The 12212-nt window shown below is 45.6% G+C and overlaps 1 protein-coding gene across 1 annotated transcript in view; it reads right to left on the reverse strand.

Moving 5' to 3' along the window:
* bsk146 (brain specific kinase 146) overlaps positions 1 to 7383 on the reverse strand; it is a 30392-nt gene extending 23009 nt beyond the window's left edge. The window contains exon 1 of the mRNA XM_083786797.1: positions 7094 to 7383. The gene's annotated coding sequence lies outside the window, so the exon portion shown is untranslated. The remainder of the gene's footprint in view (positions 1 to 7093) is intronic.
* Between the last annotated feature and the right edge of the window lie 4829 nt (positions 7384 to 12212).

Consider the following 12212-nt stretch of genomic DNA (forward strand, 5'->3'; position numbering starts at 1 on the left):
TTTCCATCAAATGCTCCTGCAGTCTTTGTAAGATACTTATATAGTATGTGTAATCACAGAGATCAAAGAGCTATGAGACTTGAGTTGTTTATTATTCAGCGCGGGCAACGGAACTGAACACTGACAGGTACGGTGACACATGAGGGACAAACTAGACAGTGCCTACGGAAGCCCGAAAGGCACAATACATTACATCTCCCTTCTTCAGCAAAGAAAGCTATTAGTGCAAATAGAACAATTGTATTGTACAGTGTATAAACAACATAACCCAATGTCTTAGAATCAACTGAAGTTACAATACTGACTCGGAAGGAGAGGTCACTAGTACATCACTTCCAGCAGGCATCTTTACCATGCCTGTCCCTGACTGGTAAATTAACTTCAGTATTTATCAAATTACAAGTCCAGCCTATCAGGGGGTTTCACAATTCTGCCCCGTCTGGTTCTATACAGTTCACCTGGTTGGCCTGGCTGGGCTTGCACAGATCTCGGTGGCTCACCACGTAGCGAATGGCGGGGCGATCTCGGCGGCTCCCCACGTGGGGAAGGGTGCGGTTCTGGAAGGTCTAGAGGTCGTGTCGGCGGTGCCGGATCAGGTAGTCCGGTCCACGGCACGTTGAATGTCTCATGTCGTGACGTGTTGGCGGCCGGAGTGCTGGTGCGAATGTGTTGACTGTTTCGGCGGAACAGCCTGCCTCCACTCTCAACAACATAAGAGCGCGGAGCGCTGTGTGGTTGAAGTACGACTCCAGGGGTCCATCTGCGGTGTCCAGGATACGGTGCCAGTCGGACCTCGTCTCCAGGCTGTAGGGAAGTGCGAAGGTTAGCCGCTCTCTTGCGGTCATAGTAGAACTTCTGTGCGTCCTTGGTCTTGTCGAGCAGGCGCTTGACTTTCAGGGTGTCATAGGCCATAGGCGTGAGTAGCGCACGAGCAGCAGGCAGGTTGTTGCGAGGCCTTCTGCCCATGAGCAGTTGAGCTGGCGACAGGCCTACTGACTCCAGTGGAGTCGTTCTGTAATCCAGTAGTGCAAGGTGCTTGTCTGGCGCTTTACTCCATAGCCTCTTGACTGTCTGCACTGCACGCTCTGCTTCACCATTAGAGTGCGGCGTGTGTGGTGATGACGTTTTGTGCAGTATGCCATAACTCTTGCAGAACTCTTTGAATTCCTCTGACGAATATTGAGGCCCGCCATCTGTCCGGAGAATGGATGCAATTCCGTGCCTGGCAAACTGAGCCTTCAGAGCCCCAATTGCAGTTCTGCTGCGCATGTCTTTTAGTTCATCTACTTCGATGTATTTCGAGTAGTAATCCACCAACAGTATGTAGTGTCTGTCTTGAAACTCGAACAGGTCTGAGGCCACCTCCTCGAATGGTAGCTCTGGTGTTTCTGTCGGTTTGAGCGGCTCTCTGGGAAGCCTGTTTTGGATCTCGGCACACTTGGAGCAATTTCTGACCATATTCTCTATTTCGGCACTCATGCCTGGCCAGTATAGCACTTCACGAGCTCGCTGCTTGCTCTTCACCACACCTAGATGAGACTGATGTATGAGCCTCAACATGTTGGCTTGCATTGTGGGAGGCACCACAATACGCATGCCCTTGTACACAATGCCATCAGACACAGCTAGTTGGCTCCTTGAGTCCCAGTACGGTATAACTGGAATGGGCACCTCTCTTCGGCTGTCTGGCCAGCCTTGCTGAATTGTCTGCTGGAGAAGGCTGAGCTCCTCTTTCGAGCATTCTTGCAGTTCTGTATATTTTTGCTCACTCACTGACACGAAGTTGAGCATGGAGACACACTCTAGGCTACCTGCCTCTGGTGTGCTATCCTTCAGCTGTGCTCTGGACAAGGTGTCAGGCAGCTCCATGTCCTTCCCTCTTCTGTACATGACCGTGATGTCATACCACTGAAGCCGCAGGCGCATTCTCTGGATGCGCATGGGAGTAGACAGCAGCGGCTTCTTGTAAATATCCTCCAGTGGCTTGTGGTCATTGTATACGGTGACGTGTTTCCCAAATATGTAATGATGAAACTTAATGCAGGCATGAACAATGGAGAGCATTTCCTTCTCAATTTGCGCATAGCGCGTCTCTGCATCAGTCAGCGATCTGGATGAGAAGGCAACAGGCTGATTGTCCTGCAGTAACACTGCTCCCAGTCCAAAGCTGCTAGCGTCGCTGTATATCTCTACAGGCTTGGCTGTGTCATAATACTTCAGCACCGGAGGGCGCGTGCATAGCTGTTTCAACATGTCGAACGCTTGCTGTTGCGCTGGCTGCCATCTGAACTCGACGTCGCTCTTCAGTAGCTGACGCAGTGGAGCGTCTACCTCACTTAGGTTCGGGATGAATTTTGACAGGTACGTTACGAAACCCAGGAAACGACGGACACCGTCCTTGTCCGTTGGCGGTGGCATGCACCGCACTGCTTCAGTTTTCACAGGGTCTGGCTTCAGACCATCCGCTGTGATTAGGTGACCCACATATGGAACTGCTGACTGACGAACATGACACTTGTCAAAATTAAGTCTCAGATTGTAGCTCGTGGCTCTCTCGACCACTTTGCGGAGTATTGCGTCGTGCTCATTCACTGTGGGTGCGGCAATCAAGATGTCGTCCATGACACCTGTGGCTCCATCAATTCCTTCCAGCATCTGGTCCATGATGCGCTGGAATATTTCAGGTGCGCATTTGATCCCGAAGGGCAGTCTCAGCCATCTGAACCTCCCTATAGGAGTGTTGAAGGTTGTGAGAAAAGATGATGCTTCATCCAGCTCTATCTGGAGGAACCCAGATTTAGCATCCAAGACTGAGAATACTTTTGCACCCGGTATGGTGGAAATCACCTCTTCTACGGTGCGCATTGGGTGGTGCTCTCGTTTGATTGCTTTGTTCAGGTCACTTGGATCAATGCAGATTCTTATCTTGTCCTTGCGTGTGACGACCACCATAGAACTGACCCACTCTGTGGGCTGGTCCACCTTTGTGATGTGACCATCTCTCACCATCTCAGCCAGTTTATCTCTTATCTTTTCCCTGAGCGCCGCAGGTTGTCTGCGTACTGGATGCACAACGCCCTTTGCATCCGGATCAATTTTTATTGTGTATTTGCCGGGCAAGGTCCCCGTAGTGCGTGTCAACTCTGGAAAATCACGCAGGCCCATGGGCACATTTTGTGTCAGTGTGGTGTCATTGGCTGTGCTCACCTTGTTAATTTTCGCACCCTCCTGCAGGGAGTTCAGTCGAATAATTAGGCCTAAAGCCTCAGCTGTAGCACCACTGAGCACATTCTCTTGAGCAATGTCCATTATCTCCAGCTCTGCAATGACTTCACGGTCCTTGTATTTGAGTGGAAAATCAACTGCAGCAACTGGTCTCAGCCTGTGGTTTGAATAGGAGCGCAGTATTCTGTTGGAGCGTTTTAGCTCTCCTCGGTGCTCTAGTAGCTGGTAACTGTTTAGAGTCAGTGTGTTGCACTTCGCACCGGTGTCAATTCTAAACTGCACCTCCTGAGACAGAACACATATGTTTACCACCCACTTGTCATCTGCCACTATGGCTACTGGAGCCTCCTCCTGTGTCAGGCTTATATCCAGTACCTCTTCATCCGGTGGGTCCTCTTCAGCTGACTCCACACTCACTGAGCTCATGCCACGGCTGCGACACACTGCTGCCCAGTGGTTTGATTTGTGACAGAATGAACATGTGGAGCCCTGTGCTGGACATTTTCCCTGGTTCCACTGATGTTGGGGGTGTTTCCCACATTTTGGGCATATGGCTTGATTTCCTGCTGTCTGTCTCTGCTGCTGAAAGGGTCTCGACTGTACATAGCCCTGTGGCTTTTTATTGTAGACTGTGGACTTTGATTTGGTGGACACTGTTGACACTTGTGCATCCTCCTCCCTGACAATCATCATTTGCTTTTGTGACATTTCAAACTGCTGGGGAATCTCTATGGCTTTGGCCAGTGTCAGGTCCTCACCTTTATCTAGCAGTCTTTCCTGGACACGTTTTTCTCTCACTCCAGCTATTATTGCATCAATAAGCATGTCATCTGAGTCTGCATACTCACAGTCCATCAGCAGCAGCTTCAAATCCTTCACAAAGTGGTCAAAGCCCTCTGCAGCACTTTGTTTCCTCTGCTTGAATCGATGCCTTGCTATTCTCTTATTCTTTCTTGGTCTTATGTAGATGGCAAACTTATCCAAAACTTTGACCGGATCCTGTTTCTCACCGTCGGCCCAGTTCAACGTCCTGTAGATTTCTCTGCCTTGCTCGCCGATCCACGTTCCGAGCCAGCCCGCACGCTGTTTAGCTGCCAGCTCTGACAGGGGGCCGTCGAAAACGAAATCAACGTGGCTGCGGAATCTCTCAAATTCTTGATACAAATCGGCTGCTTCCCAGTCAATCTTGGGGTGTTCAAATGCTGTGGAAGCCATAGTTGCGCGGGTTGTTCTTGTCTCGTTTCTGACACCATGTAAGATACTTATATAGTATGTGTAATCACAGAGATCAAAGAGCTATGAGACTTGAGTTGTTTATTATTCAGCGCGGGCAACGGAACTGAACACTGACAGGTACGGTGACACATGAGGGACAAACTAGACAGTGCCTACGGAAGCCCGAAAGGCACAATACATTACAGTCTTATGGGTTGTTATGGTCATAATAGAGCTATATACATCTTCATGCCATCAGTTAGGGCTGGGCAAGTAGCATACAAGTAGGCCTATATCCACATCACAATTTAGGTATTTAGCAGATGCTCTTAATCCAGAGTCATTGTCAATAAGCAAGAACAACACATGGTGAATACATCAAATACATTAAAAAAAATTGTCATTGTCAATAAGCTAAGAACCTATAGCATCTGTCATATTACTTCGATTCGATGTCATCATATGAGGCTAGATCGTCTGGTATTTTCTATATTTTAATATTGTGACATAGGTGTTATCTCTCCGGGTTTGAATCTCGTAATGTATTTTTTTTTTTAAATGGGGGAAAAAAAGATGATCACAATGTGATATCTTCACAATATTGATATCCAGGTATTTGGTAAAAAATAAACCCAATATAGTGATATTTAGTTTTTTGTCTATTTTGCTCAGTCCAATTCCATGCAGGCTATATGTTATAATCTGATATACAGCAGTAGTATGTGTTTGGGTCTATCTCTGTTAATCTATAGTATGACATGTATGTATCCCTTTAATATTTAGGCAGAGCAAATCCATATACTTACAGTGACAGACTGGATAAAAGTGAAAGACCTGGTAATTCATCCAACGTGACTTTAATTAAAACACAGAACAACATGTATACTTGATAGGCACATTGGAGATATAACACGAGAGCATTTAAATGTATAAAACAGCACAGCTTCCCGTCTCAACAACCAGGCAGAGCAACCTCATATACATATATTATATCCACAATATGAATGCTCATGCAGCTGATGCAGGATATGTAGGCTTTATGCCATATATAGTCTGTTTCTCAACGTTGAGACCGGGGGGGGGGGGGGGAGGGGAGCCACCCCCATGGAGGGTAAAAAATTGACCCTTACAGGTCTGTAACTCTTATGTGTCAAATGGGGGCCTCATGCATATCAAATTGGGGGTTATTGAAATAAAAAAATGGTCAAGAATCAGTGTTGTACAGTTGTCCAGTGATGCCAAATAGCCTGCACCGTGCATCCTTGATTCCTTATAAGACTCACGGAATTGAGAAAGGACGCAATCATGTCACCCTCCGGGGGTCCTGGCCAATACTGTATACCATACTGTAACGTTGTTGAAGTAGGACTCATAAAATGTCCCCTGGACCCATTGAAAACCAATTTACATCAATGGTTGTCCATTGACATTCAGTAATACTGTACATATCTATTCGTCCTGGTTAAACACTACCAAATATCTCTTTGCCACAACTAGCTGATCTACAAGCTCACAGTGTGTCCACTATTCAGCTATATATTCATATGGTTAAGCATCCGATCCGGAGGGCTAAACATCAGTGATTCTCAAACTTGTGCAACACAAGATTTGCGTTGTTAAAATGTTTCAAAACTTTCCCCATTATTTCAAGATGTTTTGAAAATAGCCAATGTATATAGGCCTACCGGTAGGCTTAAAAGTGGTTAAACTGATTCATGCTACATTAACTCATTTTCCTGCATGGGGGACCGTCTGGAACCCCCTCGAGGATTCCTGGTGGGTCCCCGAACCCCACTTTGACAACCACTGGCCTACGTCACATTAACGTTTGAACCCCACCTGCTGTGAAAAAGCAGCAGGCCTCTCTCTCTCTCTCTCTCTCTAGCTCTCTCTCCCTGTGTCCTCAGTTTCTCCCTGACTGCATTGATTTGTCTCTGATGAGAATCAATGTCACTCAGTGCAACAGGACCCAGATCTGAGAGGACAGGGACAGACAGAGAGTGTCGTCCTCTTGGAAGATGCAGTAAATAGTCACCTGGCTGCCACCACTGGAGCAAAGCAGCAGCCCCATATAATATACCCTATACTAGGCTGCCTGCCTGTCACCAGCCAAACACAGGCGACTGTGCGCGTGCGTGTGTGGAGATATAAAGTGAGGGGAGGGAGGGAGGTGATGGCAGAAGAGACACACTGTGAGGAGGTTATGGTGATCAATAACAACACACGTCCCAGAAAATAAGCTAACATATTGGACAACTTAATCTAATGTGGTGGTAATAAATAGCCGAGGGAGTTGTGCCTGCCCAGAGAGCTGTGCACACATTACGAAGCACAAACATCGCACACCATCATCAGGGAGCAACCACGGCATAAATTCAATGTACACTTTGCACACAGTATTTATAGGCCCAACAAATCGATCTTGCGCTGAATCAAAGACAACACATGCAATGACAACCGAATCCCTTAACACACACACAGCAATGTCACCAGTTACATTTTGTTACAAGTATAGGCTAATTATTGCGGTATTATTTGTGCAAGGCAAATGCGCATTATCCGGACAGGACAGCAGGTGGGGGATGATGATAAAAGCGCATTGGCCGACTTGCGGCTCAAGATCAACCCCAGCGACAGCGTATTGTTTACTTACCATACAGATGGCTCACATTCGACAGGGCTCTGACGTCCGCCCTATCAACCCAGGCAGGTGGAAAATAGAGAGGGTGATATATCATATATGCGCGCATTATACTAGACTCTGTCAGCCGGATAAAACGCCTATCCAAAGGCAGCCAGAGAGAGAGAGATCACATTCTCGCTGGTCGTGCCATTGAACAGCAGAGACGGTCTATAGCGGTGAATTTGCCCCTGCTCAGTCAGCGAACCCCTTGCATTTCGCAGCCAGCCTCCTCTCTTCTCTTGCTTTCTGTTTGCTGTGCGTCCTCCTATTGTCTCCGCATTGCTCCGTTCTCCGGGATGAGAGGAGGAGAGGAGAAGAAGAGGAGAGGAAAGGAGAGAGAGAGAGAGAGGAGCGGCACTAGGGAGATGAGGAGGAGAAAATAAATCCCTGCCCCCTTTTACGCTGTCAGCCAATGGGATGTGCGCATGCATCGGCCGGGATCACACGCGCGCACCGTTCCTTTGCGCCGCTCCTTGCTTGTCTCCGTACAGATTACGCCACAAAGGGCTGAGAAGAGGACATCCACCTCTAGGGTACTACTGTTGAGAGTCTGTCCAACCACGGAACATTAGCCTTTCAGCACGAATAATGTGCCTTTAAAAGCTCTCTACTGTCTAAGAAGCCATCTGACTATTATGCACTACGGCGTGCTGTTGTTGTCAGTAGCCTAATGCCAGTGGGTACCACCAGTGATTCTCAACTTTTTCCAATTCAATGACCTGCCTGTTTGACATTCATTAGGTCATCATGTACGCTTTTCTCCTCTGGGGCTGTGAGTCTGGGACCCCTGAATGTACATTGTAAAAATCTGGTTTGGTTCAATTTTACACTCTCTGGGAATCAAATTAAGTTCATAATTTGCTGTTATGATGTACCCTCAAAGGTACATTCATAACCACACCTCTATGATGTATACCCTCAAAGGTACATTCAGAACCACACCTCTATGATGTACCCTCAAAGGTACATTCAGAACCACACCTCTATGATGTACCCTCAAAGGTACATTCAGAACCACACCTCGGGTACTGATTTGTACCCTTTGTTTTGGGGGTACTGAACAACACAGTTCCCATAGACTTTGTATAATTTCACTCCATATATGAAAAAGTCACAAAAATGGCACCAAAAAGATAGAAAAATAGAAAGTGACATGTACCCAAAAATATGTTGTAATTGTAAATATTAATATAAAAATATATACACATATATCAGTAGGTGCCGTTTGCCACTGCTGAAAGGTAATTGAGTGTCAATGTGCACTATAAATAAAAAGGCAGTGGCATATTGTAGCCTACTCCTGATCTACTGCCATGGGCTTCATCTCTCTGCTTTCATTTCATGCACGTTGTAAAAGCAAGAACACTCAGCAGGAAGCCGATTGTTTTGGCATTTAGGGTAAGTGATATTTTTTGGTTAAAAAGGTTAAATCACTGAACTGAAATACTGTATTAGTCGTGTGTAGCCTGGCAATGCATTAGCCAGACTGATAAGTAACGTGCATTCACTCACATGCTCCACCATGGAGCGTGCACGTGAGTGAATGCACGCCATCAGTCTGGCTAATGCCAGGCTATTAGTAGGAGGGAGGAGAGATGTTTCCACCTTTTCACTTCCATATTAGTAGTGGAGTAAAGATTCTACTGTGATGGAACAGCCTGCTGGGACTGATATGCAAAGACATTCTCAAGATCATCGGTTCAACTTCAAACCCCTGTTTTGGTGAGTAGTTTCGGTCATTTGGTGGGGGGCAGTCTAGGGGTCACTCATTAATAAACTAATTTGTATTGTTGACCTATTTCTATTATATAGCGTAGCTTTCGTTCAACTTTCACCCTTCTGTCACATGGAACTTTTTGTGCTAAGAAAATAGTTCCATGTGAAAGAGGGATCAACAAGTTGAACAAAAGTTGCGCTATATGGTAGAAATAGGTTAACAATACAAAAGTTTAGTTCATTAATTTATTTTTAATGTGTAGCCCCCAGACCCCCACCAAATGACCAGCACTACCAAAACCAGACCTCCCACCACATGACTCAGGCACTCAATGAATACGTTTGCAGCCACTATTATTATTGGTAAGTATTTCCTACTGCTTTAAGTCCAATAAAATGAACTAACCCTTTAACAGTGATGGAACAGCATGCACTGTGTTGTTCACTAGATGTTCCCAAGATTGCCGGCTCAACCCACACCAAGGTCCTACACTTTGTCTCCAAAGCATGTTTTGAAGGCCAACATCCAGAACAATCAGTCGGACGGTTCAGATATGTGGGGGACGGACATGCATTTTATCATGTTTACAACTCGCAGTGATGGGCAAGCTACTTGGAAAATGTAGTAAGCTACACTACCAGTTACTCTCTATTAAATATAGCTCAACTACAACGAAGCTATCCCCGGATAATTGTAGCAAGCTACACTATAAGCTACATGGCAAAAGTAGCTAGCTACATGGACACTACTTTTTTTTTTAATATTTTTTATCAACTTAATGATCAAGTTTCCACCGAACAAATAGCCTAATAGGCAGGCAAAAAACAAGCCCTCTGTCTGGCTTTTGGTGTCAACTTTTTCACATTTACTTGTATTAATGTACCTTGCGGTGTCAGGAGCCGGCTGTACATAACTGTGTCAGACTCTTCTTATCTAAACCAACCAATCATGGATTTTTTTCCAGGGATTTTTTTCCCCACAAAACTTTATTTAACAGTCAATTTGTAACGTATAGCTTTTGTTGAAAGCTACGTCACTACTTGGGTCTAAAAATAGCTACACTACAAAAAACGCTACTTGGTTCAAAAGGAGTGAAGCTACCGTCAAGCTACTGATAAATGTAGTTAAGCTATGTAGCTAAGCTACTTGTAGCTAGCTACTGCCCAACACTGACAACTCGAATGTATAGATGCTGCGATTCTGTAGGCTAGGCTGTCAGTGAATTTCCAGCATGTGTGATGTACAGGTTGTCTACATTTATGGTAAATAGACTCAGAATATTTCTGATTTACTAATTGGCGTTTCCTGGTTTGGTCATTTGTTTTCCAACTTGCTGCTATAATTGGATTTGTCAAGTCGAGTGCCGTGTTCATTCCTGGTGAGTCATCCAATGTATTTCAGACTTTGGGGCCTTTGTAATTAGAAGTTTGCCAATACATTTGTTACTGCTGCCAGGCAGTGAGCCAAATCACAGAGCTAAAGTAAATTGATACAGAGATATCCTTTAACGAGATTACATGCTGCCTTGAACAGCATACGGTTACACTAAGGATTAGACACTATGGGCCTGATTCTTCAACGTGTTTCCGCTGATATATTGCCGTGACGCTGGCGGAAAGGCATTTACGTGGATTTCCCACATTAATTTGGAATTCATGGAAATGGCCGTGAACTTGACGCTGTCTTTGGTTCGTCGGAAACTCCGCTAAATCCTCCGCCACCTCTTTAGGTGGCGGAGAAATTTGCGGAAGCATACACTTGCATATAGATTTATTCAGAAGGCTTTAGTCTTCATGCTGAATCAATAAATAGTCCCCAAATCTCAGATAAAATATGTAGGCATGTGCCCCCAACATATTGGTCGATCAGCACAAAAAATCAGCACAAAAAACGATATATATATATATATAAAAGCCGAGTGCACTTGTATGCCTAAATGCATTCATTATAGGCAAGTTAGCCTATAGAGTCCCATATACAGAAACTGCCCCCGCAAGCCGACACCTTTTTATTTATTTATTAGGATATTTATATCATGCGCGATTGGGGATGCTCACTCGGCAGCCTTCTATTCGAAGTGCAACGGTTGTGAGCTTGTAGATCGGATCTCGCGGACTCGCGCTGCATGTTAAAAAACAAATTCACAGTTATAATAAGAACATAGGCTTATCTGCATTCTGCACTGTACGAATCCAACATATAGTTTAGTGTAGACAGTAATGCCTGCAGTAGGCGGCGGCAGGCCTAATGAAATTGTTTTGTTACGGAGATCCTTAGTCAGTTGACTGCGGTGTGTGTGTGTGTGTGTGTGTGTGGGGGGGGGGTGCGTGTGTGTGTGTGTGTGTGTGTGTGTGTGTGTGTGTGTGTGTGTGTGTGTGTGTGTGTGTGTGTGTGTGGCGGAGGGCAGACAGCAGCGTACTGCCGATCCGATTCACATTGGAAAATGAATAGGGCTAATTAGCCCTATATAAAAAAAATAGAAGACCAATATTAGCCTAATGAATGCAGCGTGTTTGAAAGTCGGCCAGTCATATCAGTTTTAAACCAGCTCACCTCCACTCGTGAACATGACGGACACACAGACAGAATTTATAATAATGTATATTGATATTGATCACATGGATGCCACACACAGAATAGTTTAACTCACTGGATAAACTCACTGGATTATAATTTCTTCAGACAAGAGGATCCCAGGCCTACGAGGTAGGCCTATAGCCTAATATATTTACTTATGAATGTATGGGCTACTGTTCTTTATCGCGCAACAGTGTCGAGGGCCCATGCAGCCCCCCTCCCTCTCTCGTCTCTCTCTCTCTCTCTCTCGCTCTCTCTGAAAAGACGACTTTTGCATTGACATATCCGATCTTTTAAATATCGGATATGTTTTACCTCTGCAAAGGTGTGAGTGAACACCCGCCTTGGTCCCGAACTTAATTCAATAAATTATAATTATATTGCTTCAGCGGAGCACGCACCATTGTAAACTTGGATATAGCAGTGGCCGCGGCTGTGATCTCAGACAAACTGCTGTCTGCTGAGTCATGCTTGAAGCCTTTTATGGTCGATATGGGGCGTGGATCAATGCAGATGAGGTTGTCGGTTGCTTTTCCGATCACTTTGCACCCGCTGCTTTCAGTATGACATACACCTGCGATACGCCAGCGCACCTGTGGTACACACCACTCTCTGAATAACACGTCATCTCAACGTAGCTTGATCGGACGGATAAATACGATATCTGTTTCCGCCACCGTTACACTCTGGCGCATTTCGTTTTTGAAGAATCAGGACCTATAGCTTTAGTCTACACACACTACCGTAGTCACTGGGCCGCAGTGATCTGGGGAGGCTGGCAGATGGTCACTTACT

Source organism: Protomyctophum parallelum (genome assembly GCF_964188405.1).
Source record: "Protomyctophum parallelum genome assembly, chromosome: 17".
Classification (NCBI taxonomy): domain Eukaryota; kingdom Metazoa; phylum Chordata; class Actinopteri; order Myctophiformes; family Myctophidae; genus Protomyctophum; species Protomyctophum parallelum.